This window comes from Ictidomys tridecemlineatus, chromosome 6, assembly GCF_052094955.1.
Source record: "Ictidomys tridecemlineatus isolate mIctTri1 chromosome 6, mIctTri1.hap1, whole genome shotgun sequence".
Taxonomy (NCBI): domain Eukaryota; kingdom Metazoa; phylum Chordata; class Mammalia; order Rodentia; family Sciuridae; genus Ictidomys; species Ictidomys tridecemlineatus.
The window spans coordinates 38,696,613-38,722,381 of NC_135482.1; the positions used below are offsets into that span (position 1 = coordinate 38,696,613).

A 25,769-nucleotide genomic window follows, 5' to 3' on the forward strand; every position below is an offset into this window, starting at 1 on the left:
ATTATCTTATATGCTACCTTAAATAATGATCCATAGATGTGCTATCTCCTTCCTGAGTCTAGCATAGAACCAATATATCCTTTGTATCAAAAGTAACCAATCACAGCAGGGTTCAATCTTATCTCTGACTTGCAGGTTTTGTGCCTAAGTTCAATGCTGCCTGAGATTTGTCGCAGGCAAATACTCAGGAGTATTATTCTACGGACCCAGAGTCTACTTCCAGGTTATTTCCAGAATGGCCAGTTGTTTTCTTCTATCACTTCTGTACATTGGGAGCTGTTCTCCTAGGCCTCCCTCTCTCTATATATATATGTAGCAGGACTACTGACCTATCTCTTTCCACATTTCCCTGATTATTACTGTGCCTAAGACTTTGGACCTTTCTAAGACAGGGTTTCTGCTAGGAATTACATCCAATGATGGAGACCAAGAAACCCACATACTTTATGTGAGGTTTTTTCTGTGGAATAGCATTTTGCTTCACATATGCTGTTCTACACTGGCAAATACCTGCCACCTCTTGAATACTTGTATTTCCTATTGATGCTCTATCAGAAAAACTGGATCTCTTGCTGAGATATAATTGGCAATTTGGTTTCCTGGTGAATTCAGCCCACAGAAATACTGGGGAAGATATTCACTCTCTTTGGCTAGAAGTCTCTAGTTTTTTCCATTTCTGTCAATGCCAAGAAGGCTGACCTGAAACTTAAGGCAAACTCAAGACCTCATTTGGAATGAAAGCAGTAGTATGGGGGATTGTCTTTTGAAAGTAGTCAGAATTTAAGCTTATTTAGCTTCATTTCTTAAAAATACAGTCATCTGGGCAAAATGCTGTAACTCAAAACTTATCATGCTTCTGTCCCCTAGTACTCATAACTACCTGAATCACAGTTAACCTTGGTAACAATAGCCCAGGACTATGATCTTCTATCTTCCTCCACTCCTCCACCTCTTGAATGGTATGTGTTGTCCTGGACACAATGACGCCTCCCCTACAAGTCAACTCTGAAAAGTCACATAATACCTTATATGATTAATAATATGTCTTTGCTTCATACCAAGAATCTCATATAAAATTGAGCTATTTTTCAATGCAACTTCTTCATAATAATGGCTTAGAAGTACAACTTACTGACAGCTAGAGTAATATTAAAAATATAACTACAGACGCCTTTTCAAACTCTTCCAGCTGCTGCTATTACAAGTGACATTAAACAATAGCCAAAATCAATAGTGGAGGCTTAGAGATGCTAATGCAGGTTAATGTTTTACTTTGAAATTCACATGTATGATAAGAAACCCTGTCTCCAAAGCAAACTTGCATGCTACTTTGTGGTTCTACAGAACTTGTTTTCCATTCCTATTCCATTTAGGGCAATGGGACCAAGGCCAAAATATTTCCTCAGCATATAAACAATCTCTACCTAAATGTGTAATTAAAATTCTGACAAAAGAAAATTACTTTGTAATATGATCCAAAGGTTTTTTTAAATTTTTATTTTTTAACTTGGTCACTTGGTCACTTAAAAGATACTGCTATGCTTATAAATTTCCTGCCATATCTCAATTTAATATTGATTCCAAATAAGATGTAAAATAATAAATATATTGTATAGCAGATAAATTCTGATATTGACAATGTTCAAAAGCCTAGAGTATTCAAATCACAAGTAAAAAGTTTCTGGCTCTCTCAGATTTATAACTTATCTAAAAAGGGAAAGCACATGTACATTCATATATACAAAAATATAATATATATCCAAATAATTCTTGGAGCATCTTCTGTAAGCAGAAACCCAGTATGTCCTGAAGCATAACTTCAACCACAGGTAATGTCACAGATTTTTAGACTGCAGGAGTAATGGGAAAACCAAGCATTCCTAGGAAAAAGTAAGTGGTTCCATTGGAAACAAACTGGGTCTAACCCAGAAATAACTTAAAAGATCAGATTGTATTCATCAACAAACAATTTTAAGTCTTGCACATTTGTTGGTAGAGTGCTGAATATCCTCAGCATAACTAATCAACATGTGTTAATTCAAAGAAAGATGGCAGAAAAGTCAAACCATGACATGTAAGCCATTTAGAGCATTTTTCTCAGGTTAACATCAGCTACTTTGAGTGGGGAACAGTTTTACTTGACAAATTATCTAAAAGACAAAGGACTGTATTCAGAAGTTCATATTTACTGTGGCAACTATTAGACACAAGTAGCAACTGATCACTCTGGATGTGGCCAGTCTAACCTGAAATACGGTGTAAGTGTATAGACAAATCAGAGGCTGGGGCTGGGGCTCAGCAGTCACACACTTGCCTGGCATGTATGAGGCACTGGGTTTGATTCTCAGCACCACATATAAATAAATAAAAGTCTGTCAACAACTAAAAAAAAATTTAAAGAAGAAAAAATGTAAACCATCTCATTAATAATTCTCATTCTGAGGATATATTGAAATAGTTGGCTTAAATTAAATCCTTAGCCTCCTAAATAAAAAACACTTTATAAACTTTTTGCACATTGATTTTCTAACTTCCTTATTACTAAATTCATTGCTATCTTTCAAACTAGTTTAATTTTTTGTCTTATTTATTTCAAAGAAAGGGGGAAATTTTGAATTCTAACCTTAGCTCACCAACCTAAGTGTAGTTTATATTTCAAATACACCAATTTCTGCCCATAAGAATATTAAAAGGAAATTACTTTTTAAAGAACTATAATTATGTATATCTTGCAATTCTTCAGCAGTTTCCAACTATTTAGACTACAAACAAATGGTTAGTAACTTTGAAGAAAAACGTAAACTTGTAATAATTATTCTGATATGAATATAGCAACAGAAGATAAAGACACCCTGTCCTCTTTTCTCTGACCAACTGTATTATTTTCTTGAGTAATTAATTATTAATTACATTTCTTTAGTCATCATTCATTAAGAACCCACCATAAGTGAGGTACCATTAGAAGTACTAGAATATACTGTCATGAAAATAGTCTCTATTCTTATGGGGTTTATATTCTAGGGGAAGGATAAGTCATAAACCAGTAAAAAATAAATAAATAAATATATATATATATATATATATATATATATATGTATATCAGAGGATAAGAAATCAAAATTATAGAAAATTATAGTGAGCTATGAGGAGAGAGAATGATATAAATGTTGATATCATAAATAGAATGATCTCAGGCCTCTCTGGGTAAGATGACATTTAGGCAGAAATAAATGATAAGACAAGTCTCACAGACATGTTAAGAAAGAACATTCCACTGGAAAAGGAAAGACTGAGTGGAGTGTATACTGGTTTGGTCCAAGTAAGCAAGGGTGAGAGCCATGGGATCAGATGATTTTGGAGTTTGCAGGATACAAAAGGAACCTGTTTGAATTCTGAGTGGAATAAGAAAGGGTTTAATGGATGTGGCACAAAACTAGAATTTTATGAGCATCCAGAATGCATTGAGCATTGTATAAGATGACTCATGAATTTTGTGCAATTTAATCCTAAAGATTCTACTACCTCTAGTGTGGAGGAAACTAAAGATCAAAGACAATAAATAAGTTGACCAAGAATCACATAGTTAATACATTACAGAGGTCAAATTCCAATCCTTTACCACTTAAAAACCCAAAGTCATCTGCAATTTGGCATCATGCAAGGTGCAAGAAGAGAGTTTCAAGGAGACCAGTGTGAAAGCTATTCAATTTGAATAGAAATACCAGAGGGGTAAGAGTTAAGAATGTCAACCACGTTCTGTCCATTATGCAATCCTTGATATTGAAGTTGGAACACATATAAGAGGAGATGCTCTTAGTACATGTTTAAGGAATGAACAAATAATATTGCAAAATTCAAGAGAGGAAAGCACATTTCATGTGTAAAAGCAATAATAATAATGTATGGCAGTGTGGCCATTGCAGTGTGGCCACTCCCACCAGGTCCTTTGTTACACTTTCCTATCACATGACCTTTAGGCTTGGCCATGTAAATTACTTTGGCTAAGGAAACCTGAGTGGAAGGGACAGAGACATGTCTCCAATGAGAGGAAGCTCTACAACTAACATGCACTCCTATAACTGCTCTGTTTACATCTGCTATGACTTGGCATGCCCTATAGATACATAATTATTCCTCAGCTTGAGAACAGGACAGAGAGGACATTAAAGGGATCCTTAGGCAATATTTAACTTGAGCAAGAAATAAAGCTTTGACTTGAGGAATTGCTTCTGTGATACAACTGAGCAAAATCTACCTAATAGACATAAAAGGTGAAAGTTGAGTAAGTTTAAAACTGAGAAGTATTCATCTTACAGAAGTAGTGATTCAAATCTGATGATAAATGTAAATTTAGGAGTTTTTCACAGGACGGATGACTAAAAAGAACTCTTTCAGTGATGTGATAAATCTACTATATATAACTTTTTAAATGTCTAGGAACAGTTTAATAGCCCAGTTAAAAGGTACCAATTAAATATAGATGGCAAGCATCAGTAGATATTGTGTGTGTGTGTGTGTGTGTGTGTGTGTGTATATGTATGTATGTATGTATCTCAAAGACTTCCATAGTACATTCATATTTGCGGTGTACTTTGAGACAAGAAAATAAGAATAATGTAGAACATCATTTTAAAACCATTACTGAACTATCCTCAAAGGAAAGTCAGCCAAAAATCTTTATATAAACTGTGGAAATGAAGTACAGTTATATATATATTTATGTTTTATGACATTCCAGATTCATAAACTACACAGGTCCTGAAGGAGCTTGGCTTACTGACATCACCGAATATAACAAGAGAATGGCCAAGATAATCTAGATATTTCCAAGCACTCTTTGATTTCTATGTTCAGAATAATGAGTAGGACCACATACCAGGTAGAAAAATAAAAATACATATTCCTGGATGCTAGGAGAAGGAATTAAAAAAAAAAAAAACCTTTTGACTGTTAAATCAGCACACTACATAGAAACTGCAGAATACATTTGGGCCAGAATTCTGAAAGTGTATTTATGCTTATTATTCTTATTTTTATGACTCTATTTCATTTCCACTAGTTCTTGTTCTTAATATCATTAATTGGGCTTGGGGGTAGAAATGATAGTGGAATGTGATGGACATCATTATCTAAATTACATGTATGAAGACATGAATTGGTATGAATATACTTTGTATACAACCAGAGATATGAAAAAATGTGCTTTAATGTGTAATATGAATTGTAATACATTCCACTGTCATAGAATAAAAAATAGTAAAAAATTTTTAAAAAATAAAAATAAAACAAAAATGTTACAGCCCCCCCAAAATATTTTAAAAACTCAAAAATTATTAATAAGAAAATGCACAATGCATTAAAAATACTTGGTAGCAGTCTTTGTGTATATTTACAAAGTCCTTGCTCACTTCTAGGGGGGAGATATTTTTATTACCTTTGCTTTTTAGAGGAAAAAAAAATGATAGTACTAAATGTAATTTGTGTCTGTTAAATTACAGTGCAAGGATTCAAAAGTTGACATTTCTTTTATAGATCAAAACATGTTAATGTTTTCCAGGGATTTCCTACAGACAAAATCTTTAAAGATCAAACATTTATCTTTATATTTTCTTAAAATGGTTTATAACATGAAATCATTTTAACTCTTAATGTTTTATCCAATAGTTTTTCAAAAAGGGGAACTTAAGTAATCAGAAAGCTTTGTGCCCCTTGCTTCTCCAGGTCTTAATTGGTATAGGATAGGTAAAGAAGCAAAGAGGTCAAAGTACCTGTGGCTTCTGTTAAAGTTATGCATTCATTTTCATCTTAGAAATCAAACAGAAGCTGAAAATAATCATTTGTGATATGAGAGACCTACATCAATTTCAGAAATAGTCTATTAGGGGTAAAGACTATAATAGGTTTCAGGAACAAAGGAAGGGATGACAGGATGGTGAAAGTCTATGAAAGGACCCACCTATGAGCAGCTTCACAACTACCTGAGAAGGGAGGGGAAATTGAATTATTGCCTTTTTTCCCCCTTAATTAAGGAAAGAAACTTTCCCTGACATTGATAAACATTATTCAGAATACCATAATTTAAACCATTTTATGAAAGATTTTTCTGTCATGCCAATAATTATAAGTTCATTTTCTTCTTTCACCAGTCACGATCTTACTATCTTTTGGGGTTTAGTGTAAAATCAGGAGCAAAATAACAGTATTATAAGGAACATGACTCTGGCAACACTTCTGTCCCAAAACAGGGGAAAACAAAACCTCTAAAAATCACTGGTTTCATTCGAAATTCAGGCAAAGTTTCACATAAACAGCCAAGCCATTGGAAGCACAGCCAAAGGGACATTAACATTTTCCTAGGATTTTCACAAAGTCTTGCTAATACTAGTCAATGGGATTGCCATTCTGCCTGAAAGTTTAGTAACAACAAGAGACATGAAATTGTGACTAAGAAACTTGCTTTGTGCAGCTGTCCAAGTTTCAGTGGGTAAGAATGAGATATTCAATTAAACTCAAAGTCTGGGAGGTACAGAAATAGCTATGATTCTGCATTGTGAATTGAGAATATGGAAGTGAAAGACTACATGAAGTCGTCTTTCAGGAACAGTGGTCACTGTAGTAATCCAATGAGGGGAAATGGTAACTTCAATAGTTTGTTTTAGAGTATGGTTTTAAAAGACCTTTCACATATAGTGTTATCCCTTCCCCACAGAGTTTAAGACAATGGTGATTCAATTAATCTCTTTGAAACTGGTTCCAAGTGACCAAGGGCATTCCTATTCCCCAGTATGTTGATATCAGCTTGGACGGAGTGCAGGATCTGAGAAAAAATAAAGTAGGAACTCTAAATGGATGAAGCTGAAAGAAAGGCATGGTGATATGAAATTAAGAGAGGCCTACAATTTCTTTGGAGAAGCTCATTCAAAAATGAACTAATTTTAGTAACAAATCTAATTATTAATCTTAAGTTATTACTAATGAATAATCTAATTTCTAATTACAAGTTTTTCATTATTGTTGAAGCAAACTCAGGTGCCCCTAGTCTACATTTCTCTCCCCATATATCAAGATTCAAAATAACAGAGTCAATTGTGTGACACTTTAGTGTCATTAAAGAAGTAGCCTGAATAATGTGAAGAAATTTGAATCATTTTTAGTGAATCATCAGTGGAATGCCAAAACATCTTTCATTCAATTCTTCGAATATATTTCAATGCAGTATTACTTCAGTAGGCACTAATGATCTTCATATGAAAACAATTTCATGTTAGACAATAACCTTTTAATATAATGTGCACCACTTGTGTGCCACTTCTTAAAAACCGATGAGTTCAGTGTTTGTTGTATAACAATAGTGATGGACCCCCCTACTTCACCCTCCCTATTCTACTCAACTATGGCAAAGCATAAAAGAGAATACAACACTTCATTTTTAATGCTATCATCGTTCTCGATATGACCTAACCAGTAAAAACTGCAAAATCAGCAGTAGATCCAGACCTAGGGATTGTCTCTAAAAAGAGAGAAAGAGAAGAAAAACACATTTGTTCCATCCAAGAAACTGTCGTTAGATTTAGGGATAAAGTTTGCTCTTGGCTACTGCTAAGTTCAGCAACTGCTACTGCTTCACTTCTGAATGGTTATCTGCTTTAAAAGAAGTGATCTAGAGAATATTTTAAAAGGGATATTTACTGTGAAAAGCTTTAACATAGTTTCAGTGGGAAAAAATTTTTATGAGGTGCCTATAATGTCTAAGGCAGGGTCCTCTTAAGAATGACAAATAGTTTTCTCCACTTCATAGGTTCTAGTCACTCAATAAACATAAATAAATGGATTGACTTGATAGGTAGAGGTTGATAGGAATTCATTTTTACTTTCTATGTGTTTTCAATTTTAAGTTTCACAATACTCTTACAGAAGATAGTTTGGAAATTTTCCAAAATATAGACCAACTTTACTTATAAGACCTGGATTGTTCACTAAATATACTTGAAAGGTTCACAGCTTAGAGGCATATTATCACCTTTGGGTCACAAGTTTTCCATTCAGTTTGCCTAATGCAAAGTATAGGACTATGTCAACAGCTTAATGAGTTAGAGCAGTTTGAAGAAGGCCTAAACCCAACTCATTCAAAGACCCTATAACCTTCTCACCAAGAAGGAACATAAGGTATGCATTCAATTTTGAGAGATGATGATGAGGAGGAGAGGATAGTTCCTGGGTAGGTCACTATACTAAGTCACTTATTTAATTTTCACAAGAACTTTATGAAGTAAAAACTTTTAATATCTCTATTCACAGCAGAGAAAACAAAGGCTGGGTGAAGCTAAATATTTCACTTGGGAACAAATAAATGTGGTACAGCCAAGATCCAAACCCAGGTAGAGTGCATCTAAATCCTATACATTACTCAGTCAGTACTGTAGGATTGCAACAGTGAAAATCCCTTGAGCCTGAGGCGAGTGTCTGCCCTAGCTTGCTCTGCATTTCATTAAACTGAGACAGTTTAATGCGTCTTTATCTGTTTTTACCTATAAATGAATAAAAATGAACTCTTGGCAAGACTTTTTATAAAAGAAGCGCCAACTCTGAATTTGTGGGTATTGGCACATTCAGGTGGTAGTTTTGTCCCTAGAAGAGAAACACAAACATCCTGTCTATATATTGCTTTAGAAAATGTTAAGCAAACAGTTTTCCTCCTCAGCTTCCATGTCAAAATGGAGTATGTTTCATGTTTTACACCAAAGAGAAGATCTGTGCCAAGTTTAAATCAAGAACAAAAGTCAAAGTAATGGTGCATCAGTTGTGGGTTTGGCAGTGGCCAGAAAAGATAGCCTCAAAGAAAACTCATACCTTTTATGGAAACCAAATATCGACCACAATTGGCACACAAAAAACTGCACAGACAAACAAAACTGCTGGATAAACAAATCAAAATTACACAGGAAGCTGACACCCATTCTTTACAGTGGAAAACCAAAGATAAAAATGAGTCACAAATTTCGTATTCTTGGAAAGGATAAATGTTCACCCATCTGGTAATATGTTTTAAAAAATATTTCCCTGAAGATGTCTAATATTTCCAATATTTTCTTAAATAACACACTAAGAATAACTTCAATGTGTTAATGTCACAGAACAACTGACTATAAACTCCGCTATGAAAGAAAAGATCTTCAGTTGAACAATGTGTGATTTGTACTGTGTAATTTAAGAATACAAAATGTATTCTCAGATTCAGATAATATTTCCAGATTATAAAAGAACAGTAAGTGAGTATTCAAATGAGTGTCAAGGCAGAGTGGATATGGAATTGGAGAAGAAAATGAGTCCTTTCAAACAAATATGGCTCTATGCAAAATTTTTTCCAATACTGGGTATTGAACCCAGGATCTTGCACACGTCAGGTAAGGGCTTTTCCATTTCTGAGGCTTTTAAATTTTTAATTATATACTTATTTTTTATTTTTTTTGAGACAGGGTCTTCTTAAGTTGTCCAGGTTGGCATTGAACTTGCAATCCTCCTCCCCCAGACTCTTGAGAAACTGGAATTACAGGAGTGTGCCACTGTACCCATGTTATGCAAGGTTGTTGGTTTGGTTTTTGTTGTTGTTGTTGTTGTGTTTTGTTTGTTTGTTTTTTCTGGAAGTACTGGGGATTGAGCCCAAGACTTTGTACATGCAAGGCAAATGCACTACCATTCGGATATAAGAGACATTCCTAAGAGAACAGCCAATTCTGTCTCTTTTATTACAGAGTGCCTTCATGCATACCTGTCCTGAATAGCATCCAACTAAATTTTCAAGTACTTAACAGATAAAGAAATAATAGAAACTCTTTATTCAGTTTAGCATCTATTCTATCTTTGTGAAATTATACTTAACAGATCCCTTTAGCCCATCCAACCTGAAACAAAGGAAAAGGAGACAAAGAAAATTCTCAAATTAGTTGTAGGATTGCAGGAATCCATAGCAAATAAGAAGTCATGTAGCCAAAGGCACTTTGTGTTAGATTCTAAGTGAACTAGAGTTTAAAAAACTATAATTCTGTTATTTCATGGAAACTTCCAAAGGACTTTCATGAGTACTTTTTGTGTGTGCTATGTTCTGTATTTTTGCCTGAACTGAATAAAATCAATGTAAACTATTTCTGACCCTCCTTTTTTACTGCCAATAGAATGCCATGTATTACATTGGATCACTTGTCACCACATATTACAATTTTCAAGTCCAGTTTAGTGTTTAAATGCATCATGCTTTAGAAGGCCCAGAAAGCTCATCAAGCATGAGATCCCCAGTCACATTTTATGTTGGTAACCTCAGTGTTTATGCAGGCTACATTTCTTTATGTCTTCTCATAATTTTCATTTTATTAAAATAATCATGGCATTTTTTACTTTTAAAAAGAAATGGGAAGCTATTCCATTTAATCCTTACTGAATGCAAGAATCCCCTTTATTATATCTCTTTGACAGCAGCTGCCCATGACTTCCCAGGAGAATCAAGTCTATCTGTTGAAGCTCTTACTTGGAGAAAAAAAAAAAGAATTCTAGGATCAATACCATTGACAATTCAAATATTGGAAGAAAACAGGACAGCCTCCTTTGGGCCCATCTGATATATCAAGCATTCTCTTAAAAAATGGTCCTGAGGTACCAGAACATCCCTCTGGATGTAGCCTAAACATCACAGAGTACAATGTGTCTATGACTTCTTTTGATCTTGTCTACATTTCTGCCATGCCTAAGGTTTTTATTTTTTATTTTTAGCAACCACTTCATACTACTGGCTCATATTAAATTTATAGTCATATAAAAAGCCTCAGACCAACCTTCTAAAAAAATATCATTTGCTATCAAGCTGTGTTTCCATGACTTTATAATTGGCCACATTGATTTTTTTCAAAATAAGCATTTACATTTAAATACAATCCCATAATTTTGATGCAATCCATCAACTCGGCCTATTTATATTGTACCCTGGTTCTTTCATCCATCATATTAGGACTCTCATCTTTTTTATAATCTGCAGTATCTTTTACAGCTTCATCTAAATTTGATAGTTGTAAAATTTTCTCAATATTTAGCCTAGCCACAGGGCTATGATCCTCTGGGTTTGATCCTTAAATGTCTCTCAATAGATAATAGACTTGTCAGAAATGAGTATTCCCCTCCAATTTATAATTATATTCCATTCTCTATTTATTTGCTGTCTACTAGCCTGAGAAATGTAGTTCATTTGAAATTTGTTTCTTCCTTGTGCCTATCAATAAAAAACAATACCTCTTTATAGCAGTTTTGCATGAAATCGAGGTGAGAGAATTGCTATAGTTTAGACTCTTTAAAATGTTCCCCAAAGGCCCATGTGTTAAAGGTCAAGTCCTCAATCTGTGGCACTATTGGGAGGTGGCAGAATCTTTAGGAGGGAGAGCCCAGTAAAAGAAGCGGGCCTCTGGGGGACATTAGGACCCCAGCCTATTCTTTTCTATGTCTCTTCACTTCCTGGTTACTAAGAGGCAAACAGGTCTCCTGTACCATGTGCTCCTTCCATGATGTATTGTGCCACTACAGACCTAAAGAGACAGGACCAAGCAATCATGGACTGAAACCCCTGAAATCATGAGCCAAAGTAAACCTTTTCTCTTATTCAGTGGATTTATCTCAGGTATTGTAACAGCAACAGAAAGCTGATACTATAAGAATCTTTTCCATCTCACCCAGGGGCATGGAGAGTTTAAACAATGTGGAAAGTTTCTAGCACAGATTTGAGTATCACATTTATTTTTCTTTTTACCAGAATTATTTAAGTATAACTGTAAAATAAAATTATGTACACTTAAAGTATATAATGTGTGCTACATATATATTGTGTTAGCTAACACATCAGTCATCTCACCTATTCATTATTTTTGTTGTTTTTTTTGTTGTTGTTTTGTTTTGATTTATGGGGCTAATATTTAGGATAGTTTTAGTCAGTTTTTCATTACCATAGCCAAAATTCCTGACAAGAACAACTTAGAGGAGCAAAAGTTTGTTTGGGGCTCATGGTTTCAGAGGTTCAATCCATCTTCAGCCAACTCCATGGCTCTGGGCTCTAGGATAAGGTAGAAGGGCTTGATTCAGGAAAGCTTCTCAGTTCACGGCAGTCAGGAGAGAGACAGACAGACACATACACACACACACACTCACACAGACAGACACATAGACATACCAGGGAAAGTATTCAGTCCCAAAAGTCACACCTGCAGTGCCCCAGCCATGCCCTTACAGTTATCACCCCGTAGCCTATCCAAATTATTAATCAAATGGATCAATCCAGTGATGAGATTACAGCCCCAATCACTGCCCAAAATGTCCCACATCTGAATTTGCTGCTTTGGGGAACATGATTTCAAAATGTGAGCATTTGGGAGGACATTTCTAGATGTAAACTCTAACAAGGATCTACTATCTTGGCAAATTCTAAGTATATAGAACAGTATCATTAATGGCATTTACCATGCTGTAACTCATATCCTCAGAACATATTGTATAAACTGAAAATTTATACCCCTGGACCAGCATCTCCCCATTTTCCTCACCCCCTGGATCCTGGCAACAAACATTCTACTGAATGTTTATGACTTCTATTATCTTTAGATCCTACATATAAATAAGATCATGCAGTATTTGCCTTTGTCTTAATTCACTAAGCACAATAGCCCCAAGGCTAATCCATGTTACTACAAATGGCAGGGTATCCTCCTTTTTGTGGCTTCAAGGATCCAATTTGTATACGAGTACATGAGATGTGTTTTCCATCCATAGATGGACAGTGAAGTCTGTTCCTTATCTTGATTACATTTATCTTAATTAAAAGGGTATTCTTAATATTATCCTCAAACTTGAAAAGCTTGATGTACAATTTTTTTTTTTTTGTACAGAAAAACAATTAGACCTGACAATGAGTAAATAGAAACACAAATGAAACATGTAAAGTAAAGGTGGCGACCAAGCAGTTCAGGCAAGTTTACAGAGTCATCACAACAGCCCTGAAAAAATGGTGTAATTTGCCATCCTGAATCATGGATTGTCTTTTAGGTACAATCACAAATATGAGTAGCACCAGGAACTTTCAACATATTATTCTATGATTCTGAAATAAAGTAAATTTATATTGCTCTTGTCATTTACACATTCTACTTCCTGACTACTTTGAAAATGTGGATTTAACAATCGAAAAATAGTCTTTATCTGCCAAGCTGCAAATAGAATTTATCCGCCACCTTCATTTTTCTTAGGCAAAACCTCAGGAAAATAAAGTCAGTGAGCAATAATCTATTGTTATATAAATGTATAATTCAAAAATGTTTACTCTAAAATAAAGAAAAAGGGTCTGTAACAAAAATAGTAAGACACCACTTTTGAGGCATCAAGTGATTTAAGAGACTATTATCATCTTGTTAAAGTGTAACCGAATCTGAAAAGTACCCACTTAATTTTTAGATATTTTTCACTTTTAATAACTCTTCAGACTATATGACATTTAGCAGAAGTAAAAAGCAGATATAATAATCTTGGAAAAATGAGTCATTTTTTTCATCTTTCCAAAGCACGAAAGTAGCTGAAATGCAGTATGTAAGTAGAGCCTTCCCGGATGGCTACTGACTAGAATCATCTTGGGTCCAAATGCAGAGAAATCTTTCTTTCCACACTTAGGATTCTGTACTCAAACTCAATAGGTCATTTTTTATCAGTACTTCATTGTCCAACTGCATTTTATTTTATAATTATTTTTATTTCCCCCATCCTCATTTCCCCATTCCTTTCTCCAGACTGCATTTCTGGGAAGAGATTACTTCTTTAATTTCCATTTATTTTTCACAGTATTAGCTATGGATCAAAATATACACGTAAATATATATCTATATTTATATTTATATATGAGCACGAATAAATGAATATACTTGTAGATAGAATGAACACAGCTCTTTAACATCCCATTTCCACAAGGCCTTCATCATTGCTTACAATGAACTGACATAGCTTCGTTGTGCTGATTTCTGATGGGCATGTCACAGGAGTGTTTCTAAGCAACCACCTGTGGTTTTCACACAAATGCATTTGTCTACTATCGAAGGCTGTTTTCTTGCTATAACAGTAGAGTTGAACAGTTGTGATAGAGACCACATAGTCCACAGAACCAAATGTATTTACTAGCCATTGCTGCAAAAAAATGTTTGCAAACCTCTGGAATAGGTAGAATACACAGCACAGAATCGCCCGAATATTCTGGCAGTAATAGAAGCCACAGTAGCAAAATGCTTTTTCTTTTCAGTCTTTTACTAATGTTATTGTGGAATCTTCAAATAACTATTAGGTTTCAGCCCTCTACTTATGGATCCTAAAATATGTTCCTGTATTTTGACTTTAAGTCTTCAGTAAATCATGTGGGTCTGCCTGGACTTCTAAGTTCTTTTTTTTTTAAATTGTTCTTTTTAGTTATAAATAGCAGTCAAATCTATTTTGATGTACTTATATAAGCATGGATATATCTTATTCTAATTAAGATCCCAGTCTTGTGGATGTACATGATGGTGAAATTTGCTGTGGTGTTCATATATAGGAAAGTTATGTCAGATTCACTCCACTGTGTTTCCTATTTCTATAGCCTCTCCCTTTCCTTCATTACCCTTTGTCTAATACACTGAATTTCTATTCTCTGCAATTCACCCCTCCTTGTTGTGTGTTAACATCCACAAATCAGAGAAAACATTTGACCTTTGGTTTTGGGGGGCTTTCCTTAGTTCACTTAGCATGATAGTCTCCAGGTCCATCCATTTACTAGTAAATGTTATAAAATCATTCTTCTTTATGGACAAGTAATATTAAATTGTGCACATATACCACAATCTCTTTATCTACTCATCTGTTGATTGGCCTTGAATTTGGTTCTTAGCTATAATAAGCTATAATAAGCTGCACTTCTATGAACATTGATGTGATTGTGTTACTATAGTAGGCTGATTTTAATTCCTTTTTATATATACCAAAAGAGTGGGATAGCTGAGTCAAATAGTGAGTGGTTCCATTCCTAGTTTTTTGAGAAATATTCATATTGCTTTCCAAACTGGTTATACCTATTTGTAGTGCCATCAGCAATGTAGGAGTTCACCGTTTTGCCCACATCCTCACCAACACTTATTGTTACTTGTATTGTTGATCTTTCTGGTTGATGTGAGGTGAAATGTCAGTGTAGTTTTAATTTGCATTTCTCCAAGGGCTAGACATGTTGAACATTTTTTCATATATTTGTTGACCATTCATAACAAATGGTGCTGGCTAAACTGAAAATGCATATATAGTAGAATGAAATTTAACCCCTAACTCTGACACTGCACAAAATTCAACTCAAAGTGGATCAAAAACCTTAGGCATTAGACCAGAGACCCTGAATCTACTGGAAGAACATATAGGTCCAACACTCTACTGTGTTGTCTTAGGAACTGACTTCTTCAACAAGACTCTGAAAGTACAAGAAGTAAAATCAAAAATCAATAAACGGGATGGCACTAAACTGAAAAGCTTCTTCACAGCAAAGGAAGGAAATAAGAGCATGAAGAGAGAATGGGAGAAAATCTTTGCCAACCACACCTTAGATACGGCATTAATTTCCAACACATATGAAGAACTCAAAAAGCTTAACACCAAAACCAACCAAACAAAAAACAAATTACCCAATCAATAAATGGGCATAGGAACTGAACACACCCTTCTCATTGTAGGGTCTTCTTGGCCTCTGTTCTTTTTTATCGGAAGGATATCTGGTCTCCTATTCACTTAAGTGTTCATTATTGTCCTGTTTCTTTTGTAAGTTTATTTTTCTTGGTTCTTCTCTGTCAAGGACTACTAGAAAGGTTACAAAGCCATCCTGACTAATGCAAAACACATAAGTAATCCCACTGAGACCTCAATATGGCTCAGCAACCTTTGATTCAGTTCTAATTGACCCCTTATTGTATTCTCCCACCACTAATTACAGACTTTCCTACTTTTATCAAATATCTTTGATCTTTTTTCCCTTCTCTCAGTACCTTCATTTCATTCCAGGAGTAATGACTGAGCAGATGATCCTGCTTCTTAATATACAAGGAAGATTACTGTCCCTGCATATGATGTCTGGCAAATTCCTTCCTCTCTACCTGAAAAATCAGCTGGTTTAATCTTCACATATCCTTTCATTCAGCTCCACTTTCTAATGAAATGTATTTTGGCTATGCTTTTGGGTTATCCCAGTCTTCTCCAGGAAAAATCTCTTCAATCTACTGCTCTTGACTCCTTTATTATTATCTCTCTTTCACAACCATCCAATGACTCCCAGTTTTCACAAGAACCACTGAATACCACCTGATAAAGTGGTCCAACTCCTATGGGATAATAAGACCAAAGAAAGCCTCAGTTGCACACAGAATAAATGATGGATGATTTACCACTAACAATGTGGTTGTTTTAGTCACTCATCGGACAAAGTCTAAAGATAATAAAATCAGCAGATATTACTACAACAGTAGGTTTTAACCAAAAGATAACACCTTAGTTGTATTCTAGACTGTCAATTTTTTAAAGTAAATAAGGCTATATTAAAGAATTCCTCATGAAGTTTATTTAGCAGGATCTCAATTCCCAAAATCAGGCACAGCAATATGATCATCCTTCATCCTTATTAAAGAAAATATCACACAGAAAGAAGGAGTTACCTAGCATGAAAAGACATTCTTATGAGCTATTTTAGAACCACTGGCACTATTTTAAGTTCATGTTTCAAAGAATGAGATAAATATTTTATTTAAAATAAGTTTTAAAGTATTTTAATTATTATTTTCTATCATACTTTCAATTTCAATTTTAAAACTTTGAACATAAAAAAACTACTTCACACCACAATCAAAAACTAAGTACAGTAAAGCCTACCTAGAAACTTGGAAGAAACTAAGTCTAGAAAAACCAGCTCTCCAAAGCCAGTTGTGTATTTGGTAGAGACACCATTTTCTTTGTAGCATTTCCCTCACTTCAATATTTCATATTCTATTTGGTGTCTGAAGTCCAAGCAGGAAAAGGGAGAGGAGATAAAAATATTTCCAGTCTAGGAGAAACAGTCTCTCTTCAGAAAAATAATAAAACTGTCCAATTGTTAGGGAACCATTGTTTAAAAGTCTCTTCTTGTCCAATTGAATTACCTGATATTCTGGTAAATCATTAGTGTATTTGTGGATCTATTCTTACATTCTCTACCATATCACACAGTTTTATAAATGTATCTTAATAAGTCTTAAAACAAGGGAGTGTAAAGAAATAGACTTAGTTTTTCTTCTTTTCCTTCTCCAGAAAAATAAAATGCTTTAGTTACCCCAAGTGCTTTGCCCTTCCCTATAATGTGTGTCTATTTTGACACATCATAAATAAAATGTAGAATCTCTTGGGGGATTATTTTATATTGAAAGATCCTTTTGGGTAAAACTGACATCTTAATAATGTTAAGTCTGACAGTCTCTAAAAATAGGTAATAAAATAAGGCTACCTTTTTATCTCAGCTGGTTCTCCTTAAACTTTCCACCTCCTCTTGTGACAGTACACTGATGATGCCAAGTAATATTTTAAAAATACACTTCTAGTGATGTACAAATGAAGGTTATTAACTCATAGTGTGATGCTCCTCTTTCTGTGTTATGTAGTTTTCATTGAAGTGCAAGTTTATATTTGCAGTTATATCTTTTTGGTAAGATTTAATAGGTTTTTAATAATTTTTCAGCATATTTGAAATCATATGGTATGCACTCTTCGGTGTTCAGCTTCTTCTTTAAACACTTCTCAAATCTATATGTGTTGTGTGCGTTAACTTGCTTTTCTTTAGAGCTGAGGGCTATTTTATAGATGTGTCTTAATTTGTCCATTCATTCATGCTATTTCCAGTTTCTGGACATTCAAGTTTTTGCATAGACATGGGTTTTTATTTCTTGAGTAAATACATCAGAGTGAATTGCTCTGTTATATAAGAGGTAAATGTTTAACTTTATAAAGATATTGTGACTTTGTTACTACCAGCAAAAGCAACATGCTGAGATAATTAGCTTGTAGAGGAAGAGCTACATGGAAACTAAAACTGTAACAACTGAATAAGAAATATACCTAATACTATGGCTAAAACTGTAACATAAAATCAAACTTGAAAATTTCTTCCCAAAGTTCAGAGAAAAGAAAAAAGAAGTGAAAAATCATGTCAGAAGATGATTTGTATAGAGTGTAGACAAGGGTCACTAATGAAAGATTTTGACACATACTGAGTGAGAAAACCATAAAAATAAGATTTTCCGAATTAAAGAATGAATAATAATAATGAAAGTAAAACTATATATAAAGGTCAAGAGAGACCACTGTCATCTTAACAAAGGAGTGCAAATTAATTAAATGGGGATCCAAAGCCAGATGCATCTTAGATTTTCTTTTGTTAAACATCAACTGATAACTAAAAGCAGGAGAGAAAAAAATACTTATCAATGGAAAAAGACTGATATTAATTTGTCCTCATACTATCTGCAAAGCAAAATTCCTGAAAAAAAATATTGAACAGCCTCAGAATTTTAGGAGAAAATTACTGACAGATACTTTTATATTTGGTCATATTTTTATTTTTATATAAAGGAAAAAACCTACATTTTCAATAATGCTGTCAAAATATTAGAACATATACTGTAGTTTTCAGTGAAGAACAAATCAAAATGAAGAAGGAAATGGTGGTATAGAATATATAGACAGTGTGCCTAGAAACCAGTTAAAATTGTATAATTGCTATAAATATGTCACATTAAAACAAAATACAAAAGGGGATGGGTATGTGGGTAGGAAGGATAGTATAATGAATCGGACATTATTACCATATGTGCATATATGATTACATGACCAGTGTGATTCTATATCAGGTACAACCAAAAGAATGAGAAGTTATACTCCATTTATGTATGATGTGTCAAAATGAATTCTGCTGTCATGTAGAACTAATTAGAATTTAAAAACTACAAAAACAACACAAAAGAAAAGCTTCACTGAAAGCAATATACAAAAAGTGAATATATACAGATGTGCACAAAATATATACAAGCACGTGGTTCACCTCCCAATGTTATACACCCATTTGATGTGCTTCTACTTCTTCCCACTGCCAAGCCTTCTTTGGTAATCACAGCAGTCTATATTCTTTGGAAACCATTAAAGGCTTCTTATTCTCTCATTTATCCTCTCAGAAAATGGTCCCAAGGAATGAATTCAGTGCTCCAGATGTGGTATTAATGAAGAGAATGGAATTTACCAGTTTAATAGCATGGGTAAAGTGATTTCTTTAACTGGAAACACATCTTTATTGATATATAGTGAGTTCTAACTCCAGCATTATCATTTTATTATTATTTCAATCTGTTTTTTTATTAGAGATTTATGGTTATACATAATAGTTGGGTTCATCCCAACAAACTCATACGTGCCTGGAAGTCGATTTCATGATCCCCTACTTTTCCCACTTGTCTCCCTCCACTCATCTTTGTCTTCCTCCGCTAGACTTCCTTCTGTTCATCTATTAATTTATATCTGATTGATTCTTTATGTTATCCTTTTCTTCCTTCATCCTTTCCTTTATTTTACTCTAGTTTCTGCATATGGAAAACAAAAAGGTCAACCTTTCAATTTCTGAGTTTGGCTAATTTCATTTAGTACAACATTCTCCATTTCCATCCATTTACTGGCATATGCCATAATTTCATTCTTTTTTATGGCTAAGAACTCCTCCATTGTGTGTATATACATATATATGTGTGTACATATATATGTATGTTTGTATTAAAATTTCTTAATCCATTTATATATTGGTGGGCATCAGGGTTGATTCCATAATTTAGCTATTATGAATTGGGCTGCTAAACATTGATGTGGCTTTGTTGCTGTAGTGTTTCAATTTTAGATCTTTTGGGAAAATACCAAGGAATGGGATAGCTAGGTCATATGGTGGTTCCATTCTTGTGTTTTGAGGAGACTCCATACTGCTTTCTAGAGTGAGTGTACTAATCTGCAGTCTCACAACAAAGCATAAGTGTTCCTTTCTCCCCACAACCTCACCAACTTTTATTGTTGTTCATATTCTTGATCATTGCCATTCTGACTAGACTGAGATGAAATCTGTAGTTTTGATTTGCATTTCCCTGATTGCTGCAGATGTGGAATATTTTTTCATGTACCTGTTGGCCTTTTGTGTTTCTTTTGGAAGGTTTAACTTCAGTTCTTTTGACCATGTATTGATCGTGTGTGTGTGTGTGTGTGTGTGTGTGTGTGTGTGTGTGTGTTAAGTTTTTTGAGTTCTTTGAATATTCTGGATATTAATTCACCATTGGAAGAGTAGCTGGCCCAGATTTTTCTCCCATTCTGTATGCTTTTTCCTCACACTCCTAATAGTTTCCTTTGCTGTGCATAAGATTTGTAGTTTGATAGCAACCAACTTATTGATTCTTAGTTTTATTTCTTGTGCTTTAGGGGTCTTGTTAAGGAAGACAGTGCCAATCTCTATATGATAGATTGTTGATCCTACGTTTTCTTCTAGCAGTTGTAAAGTTTCTGCTCTAATTCTTCAATCTTTAATTCATGTTCATTTTAGTGTTGTGCAGTGTGAGAGAGGGGTCTAATTTTATTTTTCTTTATATAACTATCCAGTTTTCCTGGCACTATTTGTTAAAAGACTATCTTTTATCCAAGATATATTTTTGGCATCTTTGTCAAATGTCAGATGGCTATAGGTGTATGGGTTTTTCTCTGTGTCTTCTATTCTATCCCATTGATTTCATGTCTTTTTTGATGCCAATGCCATGCTGTCTTTGTTACTACAGATCTGTAGTATAATTTCAGGTCAGAAATTATGATCCCTTCTGCTTTACTTTTCTTACTTAATATTTCTTTGGTTATCCTGATCTCTTTATTCTTCCAAGTGAATTTAAGAACTGTATTTTTCCTAATTCTATGAGGAATGTGATTGGTATTTTGATGAGGATTGCATTGAATCTGTATATTGTTTTTGGTAGTATGACTATTCTGAAAATATTAATTCTGCACACCAAGAACATGGGATATCTTTCCACCTTGTGTTCAATTTCTTTCTTCAGTGTTCTATAATTTTAATTGTAGAACTCTTTTGCCTCCTTAGATTAATTCCCAAGTTTTGTTTTATTTGTTTGTTTGGGGTTTTTTTGTTTATTTACTTATTTGTTTGGTTTAGGTTATTGTGAATTTTCCTGATTTCTTCCTTGGCTGAATGCCTGCTAGAGTAGGAAAGCCATTGATTCATGGGTGTTGACCTTGTATCTTGTTACTTTGCTAAACTCATTTATAAACTCTATAAATAGTCTTCTGGTGGAGTGTTTTGGGTCTCCAAGGTGGCAAACTGATATTTTTGACTTCTTTTTATATATTTGTATCTCTTTGATTTCCTTTTCTTGCCTGATTGTTCTGGCTAATGTTTTGAGGACTATATTGAAAAGGAGTGATAAGAGTGGACAGCCTGTTCTTGAATTTAGAGGAGATTTTTTTTTAATATGTTCTTTTTTATTTTTTGTTAATATTTATTTTTTAGTTGGCGGACACAACATCTTTGTTGGTATGTGGTGCTGAGGATCGAACCCGGGCCACACACATGCCAGGTGAGCGCGCTACCGCTTGAGCCACATCCCCAGCCCCTAGAGGAGATGTTTTTAGTTTTTCTCCATTTAGTATAATATTGGCTTTTGGTTTGTCATAAATAGCCTTTAGGATATTAAGTTACCAGCCCTAGCTTCTAGAGCATTTTTAACATTAATGGGTGTTGGATTCAAAGGCCTTTTCCGCATCTATTGCTATGATCTTGTGATTTTTGTCCTTAATTATGTTTAAGTGATGATGAATTTCACTTACTGATTTGTATATGTGAACCAACCTTGCATCCCTGGAATGAAACCCACTTGATCATAATGCATTACATCTTTATGTATTTTTTAATGCAGTTTGCTAATATTTTAATAAGTATTTTTGCATCTATGTTCATTAGGGATACCGCAGTTTTCTTTCCTTGATGCATCTTTGGCTGGTTTTGGTATTAGGATTATCCTGGTTTCATAAGTATTTAGGAATTTCAATTTCATGGAATATTTTCAATTTCATGGAATAATTTGAGAAAGACTGGTATTAGACCTTCTGTAAATGTCTGGTAGAATTCATTAGGTTCTGGGCTTGTCTTTTTCTGGAGGCTTTTATTTGCTGACTAATAGTGCTCTGACATAGTGTTTTAAAATTAATTTGTATTGAAATAATACAATATACACACACCACTATACACAGTTTCACATGGATTTGTGTTTTCAAAAGGAAGTGTTCTTCTACCAATAAGGTAGGTGTTTTACATCTATAATGCTCTTATTTGTGCTGCATATAATCTTATAATTTTCTAGAGGGCTATTTTCAAAGCTTTTAAAGCATTCCAATATGTGTATCAGTTTTCTACATATTAAAAATTCACATTAAGTAAAATGTCCACATATTCAATGACAGACATATAAGCTTTAAATCGAGTACTACATTGATTTATTTTCTAGCTTCTATATTGGGATCATAATTACAATGCAAAGTTTTAATAAGAAAAGATCTATACAATCTACCAATAATAGCAACTGAAAAACAGTGGGTATACAAAAAATGGTAATTATCACTCATCAAGCAAATCTGAGGAAAATTATATGAAAATAAATTATCACAAACTTATTTTCACATCAAGTTCAGCACTGAAATAAAGTAACATCTTTCTATCCCTTATACTACTAAGGAATCCCCCCCAAAACCTGTTTATTGATAATATGGTTATGATCAATCTAAATAAAAAAATCAATGGTGTAAATTTTCTTTAAGGCATTGCTGACATCCCTCTAATTCATATAAATGACTTCTAAATCCAATTTACACTTGGTATTAAAATTTTATTTAAACAATTTAAGTCTGTAATGAAAAAGTTACTCTATGGATTATTATAAAACACTAGAATATTTGTCTTTTAGACTTGAATGTTTAATGCTCCAGAACCATAGCCACTCTCTACTTAGAAGAGACAATTATCCATTTGGATTTGAGTTTTCCATCATCTGACATTATTCCAATTTATTATTACTGTAATTTTCTGGGATCTGAAGAGTTGAGTAGAATAGTTGAGGTTAACATAAAATCTGTTTACTTCTCACAAACTTATTTTCATATCATTTTAAATTTTGCTGCTAAAGGAATAGTTATGCTTTGGGTAGATGTGGCTTAAATCAGTAAGATACAATTTTCACCATGAGTTAGGAATATCCAATTTAATCAGTTTTCCAGTAAAAAAAATAATGTCTTCCTGCGATCTTGTATGATTTTCAATATCTACAGTCAGATGAAGGATGTTAATTTTGCTCCTATTAAATGTGGTGCATGATAAATTCTTGAGACATACAGAGGCAACAAAAAAGTATAAACTATATTTTTTATGAAGAAACATATTACCTAAGAAAGAATACATACAGAAAAGAATACATGTCTTAGAAATGTGTAATACATTCATTTTAAGAAAATACACTATATAGCAAAGATACTTTTGTCAAACTAAAGTTACAGTTCATCAAGAAACAACCATAAAAAGTAAGTATCATTTAGATGCTATTTAAGGTGTGTCAGGCTGTGTTTTAAATCACACCCTGTAATCTTCACAATGAGGCAGGTATTTTTCCTCAGATTTGCTTGATGAGGAGGATAAGATACAAAAGGCTAATTACCTGCCTCAATTCATTCAGATAGTTAGTGTTAAAGCCAGAATTTGAACCTAAATCCTATTCTAGAACCCAAATCCTATTCTAGAACCCACAATTTTAACCAGTCTGATATTCTAATACTTTTCTCCCAAGTAAAATGTGGAGATACGATTCTTAAAATGTGCATAAATCTCAAGTATAGAGCTCAATAAAGTTTAGCAGGAAATGCTAAGGGCTGGAGTTGCAGCTCAGTGGTAGAGCACTTGCCTAGTATGTGTGAGGCACTGGGTTCAATTATTAGGACCACATAAAAATAAATAATAAATAAAGGTATATAAAAAGGTATATGCTAAGATGCTTCTGCCTGTGTGATTACTACTCCAATTAAGATACTTGTGTGTTTATTTGTGTGTAATTGTGTGTTCTTCCATATCTTTCTGTCTGCCTTTTGTTAATTGTTCTTTGGCTAATTACTTAGAAAAGCTAATTAACCTTTCAAAGAAGGGAAGGTATCAAGAAAATGATGATAATAATTAATATTTATGAAGCACACATTAAGTGCCTGACTCTTCTAGGTGCTTAAATATAATGCTTTCTCTAACCCTGTGGGGAACATGTCAACTGTCTGATTTTACAGATCAGGAAATAAAGCACAGAGAAGTTAAAATAAGGAGCAGCAAGACCTAGTGCTGTCACTCCACTAACTGGTCATAAAATTTGATTGGTTATAAAGAACTAAAAAGAGAACTGAAGATGTTTTAAAAGCTTCAGAAAGAATTCAGTTAAGTATCAGTTTGATTTTGATTTGCCACCCAGGATCAAATAAGACCTGGATTAGATGTACAGTATAAGTGATTCTCTACTCAACAAACAGAAACATGCAGAAGTGAACATAGGTCTCCAGGAGCCTGTGGATGAAGAGTGTAAGACAGGAACTATTCTTAAAGAATGCCCACGTTACAAAGGATGAAATGGGATGTCAAAGGAGAAGAGCTGGCAAAGGAACAGCAGCAGAAATGAGGTAAAGTAGTCAAATTGTCACTAAGAAGGAATCTAGAAAAACACATGAAAGCATGTTTGAACCTTGCCAAAGTCAATTCACATTTGGTCACCAGATCAATGTGAAATGCTGGAAACACTTAACATTGCTAGAAAAACAGTATTGAATTCTTACGTGGTGGAGGATGTATCCGTTGTTGAAGAGCCCAGTGGATGGCTATGAGGTCTTCCCAGAAATTATATACATAAAACTTATATTTTAATTGGTGACAAATGCTGTTTTCTTTAAATAAGTGTAGCTGTCATCTGTAGTTTACATTAGCAGATTTGACCTTGCTCTACTGAATTTTGCTTCTTGCCCTTCATCCCTTCTCATTTTCTTTGAGAGATTATTAATACTACGTTTATATCAGAATCTCCTGGAAATCTTTAAAGACAGAACCAATGCCCATAGTCCCTGGGAGAGGACAGTATATTAAAATAATAATAATAAAATAAAACTCTTAAGAGCTTTTTCAAAGTATACATTTCTCTTTCCCACCTTTGAAATGCTGCGGAGTAGAGCAGCATGTTAGAATGAAGAGTTTAAAATTTTCCTTAGAGTACCCTGATATACCACCCTCCTTTTTAAGAAACAGTATTCTATGCATTTCTTTGGTGAATTCAACCTCTCCAAAGGCTTCAAATACAAATGGCCCCTTAGTTTTCACCTCTGCATCCTAGATTCCTCCTTGTTCCAAACCCACATCTCCATCTGACCATCATATACATTGTTTTACCTGTATACCCAAGGAAGTAGCAACCTCAATAGTTCTTAAAAAACAAGCAAAAACAAAAAAACACAAAGTTACCTCTGCCTCCTCATCTGCATAAATGGTCTTACCACACACAGAATCATGCTAAATTTCTCTTTTACCCATAACTTTTTTCATCACCCTCTACCAGAGTTAGAAGGAGAACAAA

At 34.0% G+C, this 25,769-nt stretch overlaps 1 protein-coding gene across 1 annotated transcript in view; it reads right to left on the reverse strand.

The window, feature by feature from the left end:
* The window catches only part of Nav3 (neuron navigator 3), a 781,792-nt gene that overhangs the window by 396,423 nt on the left and 359,600 nt on the right, over positions 1 to 25,769 (reverse strand). The window lies entirely within an intron of this gene.